The 9,735-nt window shown below is 38.6% G+C and overlaps 1 long non-coding RNA gene across 1 annotated transcript; it reads left to right on the forward strand.

Moving 5' to 3' along the window:
• Positions 1–2,846: 2,846 nt before the first annotated feature.
• Positions 2,847–9,347, forward strand: LOC120246948. Its single transcript, XR_005532190.1, has 3 exons — positions 2,847–2,902; positions 5,878–5,970; positions 9,060–9,347. It is a non-coding gene; the product is annotated as an uncharacterized LOC120246948 (long non-coding RNA).
• Positions 9,348–9,735: the final 388 nt, after the last annotated feature.

Consider the following 9,735-nt stretch of genomic DNA (forward strand, 5'->3'; position numbering starts at 1 on the left):
TATAAATGTAGATACAGAACTTTAAATTCCACACTATGAGTCAGATCCATCGCTGATGATATATATTATCAGCCTGAACTTTGTAATTTATAAGTATGTAAATACCTACAACTGCAATAATATCAAAAGTACACGGGAACAAAGGAAGTAATATGACTCCCATCAGGTGGTAAGAGGTGATTGTCTCAGAATGGAGGTTTACAAGGGCTTGCACTTTTATATGTAAGCTATTATAGCTTAAAAAAAAATAAAAAAGACTGGAATAAGTATGGAAAATTCTTGAGATTTAATAAAGGTAGATGGTAGATTCAGAGCGCCTAGGTGGATCAGTCGGTTAAACGTCGGACTCTTGATTTCAGCCCAGGTCATGATCTCAAGGTTCCTGAGATGGAGCCCCACATCGGACTTTGGGCTGGGTGTGGAGTCTGCTTGAGGTGCTCCTCCTCACTCTCGGCCCCTGCCCTGCTCCTACTCTTTCTCTCTAAATAAATAAATAAATAATCAAACAAACAGTTAAAAGAAGAGAAAGAAAAAAGGAAAAGAAAAATGGCTTCAATCGACCAATGTTCAAATGATATATGCATAAGCTCACAGAAGAAGAAACACAAATGATGAATTAGCATTTTAATAACTCAGTCTTACCTGTAAAATATGCTTATATCATTTTTGATTGATTGTGCGAATGCTCATGTTAATGTGATTTGTTATAAGAGATCTGTGACAAGTTCGACTGTACTTACGAAAGACTTAATATTTTATAGATCTCTGGTGCTGTTATGCACACATAGGAATTTACCTAAAAGGGATTTTAAAAAAATAGTGTATATATAAAATAAAGTATAAGATTCGTTTCAAAGCACTGTTTACAAGAGTCTAAGACCAAAACATTCTGGGAATAGCACAGTAATGAAAAGGATTATTATTCAGCTAATAAAAATAATGTTTTAGAAAAATATTTAATGGCATAGCATCTTGTCAAAAACTAAGGAAGTTAAAAATATTATGTATATTATGATCTAAATTCCATTATACACACAGAAGAGTATATGATCTCACACATGCATGCATACACACACAACACATACACAACACACACATACACATACGCACACACATGCACAAGGGCAAAACAAAACAATGACTAGAAATTTCTATGAGAAAATATAAACAGTGATTTTTCTCTGGGTAGTAGTAGTAGTATTCTTCTCATTTTCTTACTTTTATCTGCCCGTGATATCCAAAATTTCCACACAAAAAAAATTGTTCTTGTTTTTTTCCATAAAAATAAGAAAACTTCAGGTTTAACAAGAAAAGGAATGTATCATACCTTTTATCATAAAGTTCATTGCTAAATCCTTAGATGGTTGAATGATCATTTCACATTATCTGTGTTTTCTTACACAAAAGCCCATTATTCCTAATGTACCCTAACCTTTCCTTGTCTTGTGTTAGAGGTATAATATAATTAGTTGTTTGTCTCATTAAAACTGATTTAGCGATCGAGGCATTTCTTGACACAAGGCAGATGTTTCTGATTAATTTACTCAGGTTGATTAGATTAAGAATCTGAAATGGAAATATTCATCCACGTTGAAATTAGTTTTGCCTGAGTTTGTCATGCTAACTGGCTGTGCAGCTTAGATTATTCTGATACAGAATGATACCGATGTAAGTAGATTCGCCTGAATTGACTACTACTGTTTGGTTGTTGCTTTTACTCTTCTTAAAAAGTTAAAATCATCTTTTGACATGAAATATGATACCATGGTAAAAACCAAGGCCTTTATGTTTACTTTCTTTTCATTCATTTTAAGTTTCACTGAATAAATACCTACCAGTCTCCTCCTCTGTATAAAGCCCTGTGTTAGTGCCAGGGAGGGGCATAGCATTAAGATCTAAGTGTTACCTACTAGTGTTCTGTGCTCTTGTGGCACATTTAGATGCACATATGTTGTGGGAGGGGAGTGGCTTTCTCGGCCAAAAGAATAGTTTGAAAAAAGAATGCATAAAATTATAGTATCCCTTTTTTTGGAACTATAGAGTAGTGTGGTGTGGGAACACCATAGGGTTTGTTTACATGGTGGACAAAAAGCTAAGCATTTAAGTTGGAGCCAAAACATTGACTATTGAATTAAGGGGTTTAGAATCGACTTTGTTGTAGGTGATGGGCATCAACTATATAGTTTAACCAAGGGGACTTTCTAGAAAGAAGTGTGACTACTAGAATAGGGAAGAGGAAAGGCAAGAGACCCAGAGACTGGTTGGGACTAGTGTGCTTCTACCAGCAAGTCTTACCTAAGGTCAAGAGCAAGGACAGTGTCAATGTGAAGGTGAAGATATAGTTGAAATGGTAAGAACAGAATTAGCAAAATCTGGGCACAAATTGGACCTGGTATAAAGTAGAAGGGGAATCTGAAGATGATTTCCATCTATGGGGCATGAGAGACTCAAAAGATAAGGATGGCATTACCATTATGGAGATGCCAGTAACAGTAGTCATGATAACGATGATGTAATAATAACATTAAGGAGAGCCAGAGAAACTGGTGAGTTTGTTTCCTATATGTTGAGAAGATGGTTCTGTGGAGAGAACCATGTGAAAATATCCAGCAAAAGTGTGAGTCTGGAACTCTGGAGAGAAATCAAGACTATATGTAAAGAGAAGATGGAAGAAGAGGAGACAAAAAGGAAGAAAAAGAAACGACTGAGAAAGAGTAGTCATAGGAGCCAAAGGAAGAAACTCAAGAAAAGAGAGAAAGTCTTCATTCATTGATTCATCCAATAAGCATTTATTAAGACTACAATTTAAAATTTTTTTTAAAAAACTTCAAAACAAAACAAAAAAAAGACTACAATATTCCAGATATTTTTCTAAAGTGCGGGCAATGGAACAGTGATTAAGGTAATGGAGTCTGTGACATCATTGCACTGACCACCTAATAATGCTTTACTTTATTTTAAATAAGAAGAGGGGCACCTGGGTGGCTCAGTTGGTTGAGTGTCTGACTTTAGGTCAGGGCAAGATCTCATGGTTGATGAGTTCAAGTCCCACATCGGGCTCTGTGCTGACAGAACAGAGCCTAGAGCCTGCTTCAGATTCTGTGAATCTCTCTCTCTCTCTCTCTCTCTGCCCCTCATCCGCTCATTCTCTCTCTGTCTCAAAAATAAATAAACATTAAAAAAATAAGAAGAAAAACATAAGCTGCTAGGTCAAAGACATTATTTACTATATATTTGTCTTTATATCAATGCAGTGGTAAAATATAATTTTTAAATGCATTTTTATGGAGGAAAGGGCCACAAAGGTAAAAGTGCCCAGGGCCACAAAAGCCATGATACAAAGCCCCAGAGACAGAGCCTATGGGCTGCTTTAGAGAGAAGGTCAAGGGCAGTCCCCTGAGGAGATGATTGAATTTGAGGAGACAGAAAGTGAGGCAACAATGTGTAGACGAAGTCAAACCTAATAAGCTCTGTCTGAGGAAGGTCCTTCTACCTGGTGTTTTGCTGGCACCTGGTGTCCATCAATAAGAGACAACAGTAGTGTCTTCAGAACTCGAATGCAGTGGATTTGAGGAAATGGAAGGAAAGACCAGAAGAGTCTTCCTTAAAGCCACAGTGTTGGGAAAAGGATGATGGGATCATCAATGCAGGAGGAAGGCAGATTAAATAAGTCGTTCATTCCTTCAAATTAACTTCTCATGTACAACTTGATTCCCCATCACTACATGCTGTTCACATTGTCAGGGGAGAAATTTGTGGAACTTAATAAATAATTGAATCCTGTCCAAATGGTACGACAACATTCACTGGGCTCTATAAAGCCAAAGCTAATGCCTGCTAATGTTCAGGAGATAGTTAGTAAACCAATACAGTCTAATGAAGTGAATTTGAAAACTGTTTCCTACTCTTCTGGACTTTTCCAGTCCTTAGAGTGGTGAATTAATATAACCAAATGTAACAGTTATAACCTCAAAAGTCACATTTATCTAAATATTTGCCCTCTTCTCCTCTTTCCTCTTATATTATTTAAGTATAATGAAGGGGATTATTTAAACCTCTAGCTCCTGGTTCATTGTTACCATGGTCAGTGTCATTAATCTCCAAGAACTTCTTCACTTACTGAGAACTCTGTGACTCACCCAAACATGCACAGCAATCAGAGGTAAATCGAATTGGGAGTCTCTGCCTCCTACCACTTTGCCTTTTATTTGTTCTAGTTGTATTGTTCCAAAATGTGGCTTAGATCAATGGTTTTGTGAACTCATGTGGTCATTTATTTAGCTCAGATGCCGCTCTTCTTCCCTGTGGAATACCCATCAGTTATCTTTCAAGAGTGAACTCTCCGTGAAGGCTTTTCTCACTGCTACTCAGGCCCTCAGGCCTGACTAGATTCCCTGCTTCCTTTTGGTTTTTTTCCTCATTTATAAAATGAGTATTATTATCCTGATATCATCTTTTCAGGATAATTTAAGAATCAGATTAATTAATATATGCAAAGAGCTCTCAGAACTTATTAAATGTCAATAAATATTGGCTATTTTTTTAAAACATTTGTCAAGTTTCCTTCCTAGACTTTAAGTCTCTAACTTCCTGGGCTTGTTTGTTTGATTTATGCAGCCCTGGGCAGGGAAAAAAGAAAAAGCACATAAGTGATTCCCAATGGGCCCACCTTCCCCCCCCCACCCACCCCGCCATCTTTACTCTGTATGCATCCATGCCATCCTGCATATTTCGTCCCGAAGTATCTGCGACTCTCCACTCTCTCTAACAGACCATCGCTTCCTGCATAGAGAATTGTAATGACCTCCTGACTGACCTTCGTCTTTCTCTAAACAATGGCCGTGCAGGCAGCCAGAGTGAGACTTTAGCAACTGAAATCAGAACACACTAGTCTAGGCTTAAAACCATACAGTGGTTTTCATTATCTTTAGGGTAAAGATGGTGAGCTTTCTCATGGTCCACCTGCTCTGCCGTACACGTTAGACTCAGTCTCTCATGGGCCACTCCCCTCCTCACTCTGCATTCTTAGAGTGACTCTAGTCCTTGTCCCTGGTGCTCCTCCCCACCCATGGGCCCACGCGCAGTGTGGAGAAGGCAGCTTTCCTCTGCCCCATCTGTCTCATATATGAAGGACTGAATCCATATTATGTCTTGTACACAGTGGGCACTCAATGAATGTTAGTTGAATAAAAGTGGTTGAAAAGATGTACCTGTGCCATCACTGATGCAGACTGCTGAAGGACCAGCTGAGTGACAGACGTGTCATCAGAGGCTGGTATGGTCAAAAGACAGCCTCTGGAGGAAGAGATAGACCATACGGCTATCTTACCCCAACCTCAGTACTATTTATGTCCCAGAAACAGACATAACCCCGAGAGAAGGGCGGAAGTGAGATCAGAATTCTTAAAATAACTCCAATTCCGTTTTTGTCATGCCAGCAGATTAGGAGGTCAAAATAATAATTAGGTTGAGTTATATCAAAATAAAACATATCTTTCTTGCCTGCTTGAGCAGTGGTCCGAGACTACCACAGTGCCAATAGCCCTACAACGATAGTCTGGGGAAGATCGAAATAGTAAAGAGAGGATGAATCATTCTCTCTTACCCTCTTGCTGGGGCAGAAAGCAGAGTGAAAGAGCTGCCTCTAGCTTTTTTTTTTTTTTTATCTTACCCCTCTGTCTGCCATGGCAGAGATAAAGGGTAAAGCTACACATTCTGTCTTTGAAGCCACCATGGTGCCACTACTGGCAGCCATGGTTTTTCCCAAAATAGTGTCATATGTTAAGAGTCACTCTACCTTTAATCACAATGGAAATTTCCTTTTGCAGAACCAGGAGCTGACATTCAATCTAGTTTTGTTTACCTTACATTGTCAAGCTAAGAACATTGGCTTGACCAATCAGCCAGGTGGAACAGAAGGTACTAGAAGAAGAAATTCACGAGCTTGGGAACCACTCAGACCTAATTCTGGTAGGTTCTTTTACTTGATAAGCTATGTTGGCTGGAGTATGTCATTTAACCGGAATCTCAACATCAATGTCTCTCTGTCTCTGTCTCTGTCTCTCTCTCTCTCTCTCTATATATATATATAGTATATATACATACTAATAAAAGAAATTAACTTACTAATATCTATTTGGTAAGGCTGTTGTAAAATTAAGAATAATATTCATAGAACACTTAATGTAGTTCCATGCACATTGATGCTTCTCATTAATAATGGCTGGTCAAAAGCTCTTTAAGTTAAAGTATAGAGCTAGAGAGGAAAATCCCAACAAAATTCTCGTGTATCATTCCATAAAAACAGACAGAAAGCAGTTATGGAAGAAGTATTAGATTATCTTCAGGGAAAATCAGAAGATATGGAAGTCACTTAAGGCCTCACGTATTTATTCATCTGTGCACAGTACATAGAGGCGGGGGAAGTCCATTAAATTTGTAATTGTAAAACAAGCATTGGGTCAGTTTAGCAGATTCATGCTGGATATGTTTCCGGACTATTCTAGCCTCTGAAAATACAAAGATGTGTATCACATGGCTTCTGACCTCAAGTAGTTTATAATCCACAAATTAAACATCTCCAAATATGGATGGCATGAAATTCATGACCAATGTAAGACCATGAAAAGGTAAATTTTGCTCACCAGATATACCTCCTATGGAATGTTAATCATGTTTTTCAAAAAAATACACATAATTTACAAAATGCCATGAATTTAAAGAATGATGGAAAACATTCAAGGGTGGATAAAAGGGAGAGAAACATGTGATGATATTGTGACATGTAGGACAGAATTCCTGGCCCGGTAGAAGGTATAGAGGACGGCTCTTTTGAAAGTGTAGACTGGCTCAGAGGCAGTAGGTAACAGTAAGAAGGGGATTCGACTCTGGAAACATTCTGTGGAAAGCAGAACATCTGACATTCTTTATTGACAATTTCATCTTATGGTGGGTGGAGGAAGTAGCACGGAAAATTGCTATTCAGTATTTAATTCTAACTAACAAGGACACTCACTGTTGGAGTAAAAGTTATATGAACCTTGGGAGAAATCAAGTCATCTTGGAAGTCATAACAGTGAAGAAAGGAAACAGTGGGCATAGTCAGACGTGCATTCTAGACGTTAAGAAAACAGATTTTTCAGAAGTTCATAAAAAGGCTGGCGTGAATCCATGGCTAGAAACTCTGAAAGGAAATACAAGAGCAAAAAGAGGTAAGAAAAATATTATTTAAAGGAATGTAGAAATAAAAGTATGGATGTTAGAGAGTTAGAGAGAAAGGGACAGAAAGAGAGAGAGAGATGGAGAGAGGAAGGCATCGAGAGAGAGATGCACACAGAGATGAAGAGATAAGAGAGAGGTCCAACAGAAGAGACTGCCAAGGAGAATGATGTGCGGGGTGGATGGGCTAGAATGACGATGAGCCCAGGTCCATCACAAGGTTTTGGGAGGGTGGCCCTGCTTTCCAGCTTCCAGTGGTGTGGAATCTTCTCTTGGGCAGAAAGCCTGGGGAGGCCAGAGCAAGTAACACATAGCCTCACAGAGGACCCTCAGTTCCTAGCTTCTCAGACTCACATTATGCCTCTTTCCCTGGGCAGACTTCTCTGCCCGGGAGTATAATGTGTCAATGGCTAACTGGTGTGGAACCTAACTGGTATCTCTTAGAACACAGAAAATAGCAGGTCCCAGATCCCTCTCAAGCATAGACTCAACAGAAAATATCATCTAAGAGGAATGTAAAGTTCTGAAAAAAAAAAAAAAACACTATACAATCATAAATGTTCCCAGTTGTGGAAAAAAAGGTATAGACAGCCAGAGAAATTCACATTTAGCCATACAGGAAGCTCTCAGATGACCCTAGATTTAAATATATATACAGAAGTAGGAAGAAAATCATATAACCAAATGTGAAAAGAAGAAATGAAATACAAAATGTGGTGTAAAATATACGTATAAAATAGACCCAAGTAGATAATCTAGAATAAGTTGAAACTTTAGGAAATTGTTAAGAAGGACAAGAAAGCAAAAAATCGAGATCAGTTATTTTGATTCAGATAATTGAACAAAAATTCTAGAAAGTGGATTCATTCACTTTTTCAGTTGCTCCCTAAACTTATTCAGGTTCCCTATGATAAGCAGGGCAAGACTCAGGTATTAATGCACATGACAGTTTCTATTTCCATGATCCTGTGTTCCAAGTCAGAGGCCGCAAAGAGTCACTCACCCAAATCAAGATAATGCCTAGCAGTGATAGGTGTTGGAGAATGTGTAAATGTTGTGAAATGCTCCAGAAACACAGACTGGGAAGAACGTCATCAGGGAAGATTGTGAACTAGACTTCAGTATGGGTGGGATTAGAAGAAGAGAACAACAGAGCCTGGGCAAAGATTAATAAACACATTTGTGGTTGTATTAGCGAAGGGTAATGAAGGTACTCAGACCTGTAAGTGACTCATGGCCACTTTTAAAAGACTATGAAGTCTAGGAGCCAGCATTCATGCCAAATTAACTATAGGTATACAGTAGGGTATAGGCTAAGGGTATTTTATTACTGAAAGGTACTTACGAATAATGGCGGATCCATAGCAAATCTTTGGTAGGTCCCAAGTTGATACCACTGGTATGCCTGCCTCAGACACAAAGAACCTGAAGTTTGGTCCATTTAAGCACCTTGACCAGCATCTCACAGCTGGTGAGAGAAGTGGGATTTGAACCCACCATGTCTGACTCAAGAGCACCAACTCTCAAACACTATTTCTTCATTTACTATGTTATCTATGTGGATAAGGTGGAAGACAATAAAATCACGTTGGAATAGTTATAAATGAACAACCATATTTAAAATGCCAATCTTGTTAACCCCAAAGAGGCATTGTATTTGGTCCTGCGTCATTCAGTAGATAAGCGAGTAATTTAAGTAAAAACAAAGACAACATAAGAAGAAGATATATAGGGTTTTTTTTCTAAAAACTGCTGGAGTGTACCCTTAATGCAAGAACACATTACTTATTTTTACGGTATTATTCTACAGCATGTATTGTCTTTTTTTTTTTTTTTAACAGATAACGAAACAGGCTCAGACATCACACTTGACCACAGTCACTCAACATTAACAGTGTAGCCTGGATTAGAACCCAGATTCCATCTGACTTCAAAGCCTGTGCTGTCCACAAAGTGGAGAGACCACATCTGCAGTACTGTGTCCGGTTCTGGCTGCCATATTTTCAATCATTAGTGAAGAAATGTGGATAGAAGGAGAAAGAGAAGGGTGTAAAAATTATCACCTTAGAATCCCATCAGGACCTTTCAATTTCCCTAACTGAGATACTCTGCGCCTGAGCAGCAGTGCTATGTACCCCTAGCTTTGGATCATGATGAGATGTTTTGAAGCAACTGAATATTCACAATATACAATTTTACTTATTTGAATTTCTCTGCACCCCACCCTTGGCCATGCCATTCCCACAATGGTGCACCACCAGGGACAGGGGTCTGAAATAGAATAAGGCCAGGGACAGTGATGCTTTTCCACGCACTGCTCTATTCAATGTAGAGAGGAGCCCTGGATTGTCAGGAATAATGCGGAATTTCTTATCCTCTTTGAGAAAGGAACGGACGATCCAGAGGAAGGACAAAAGAAAGAATGAGCCTAGAAATGACAGCGTTAGCTCTTCACATTTTAACTTCCTATATGTTTTAAATTTTTTTAATGTTTATTTATTTTTGAGAGAGAGTGAG

The sequence above is a fragment of the Hyaena hyaena genome, unplaced genomic scaffold, assembly GCF_003009895.1.
Source record: "Hyaena hyaena isolate Hyena2069 unplaced genomic scaffold, ASM300989v1 scaffold_495, whole genome shotgun sequence".
NCBI lineage: Eukaryota > Metazoa > Chordata > Mammalia > Carnivora > Hyaenidae > Hyaena > Hyaena hyaena.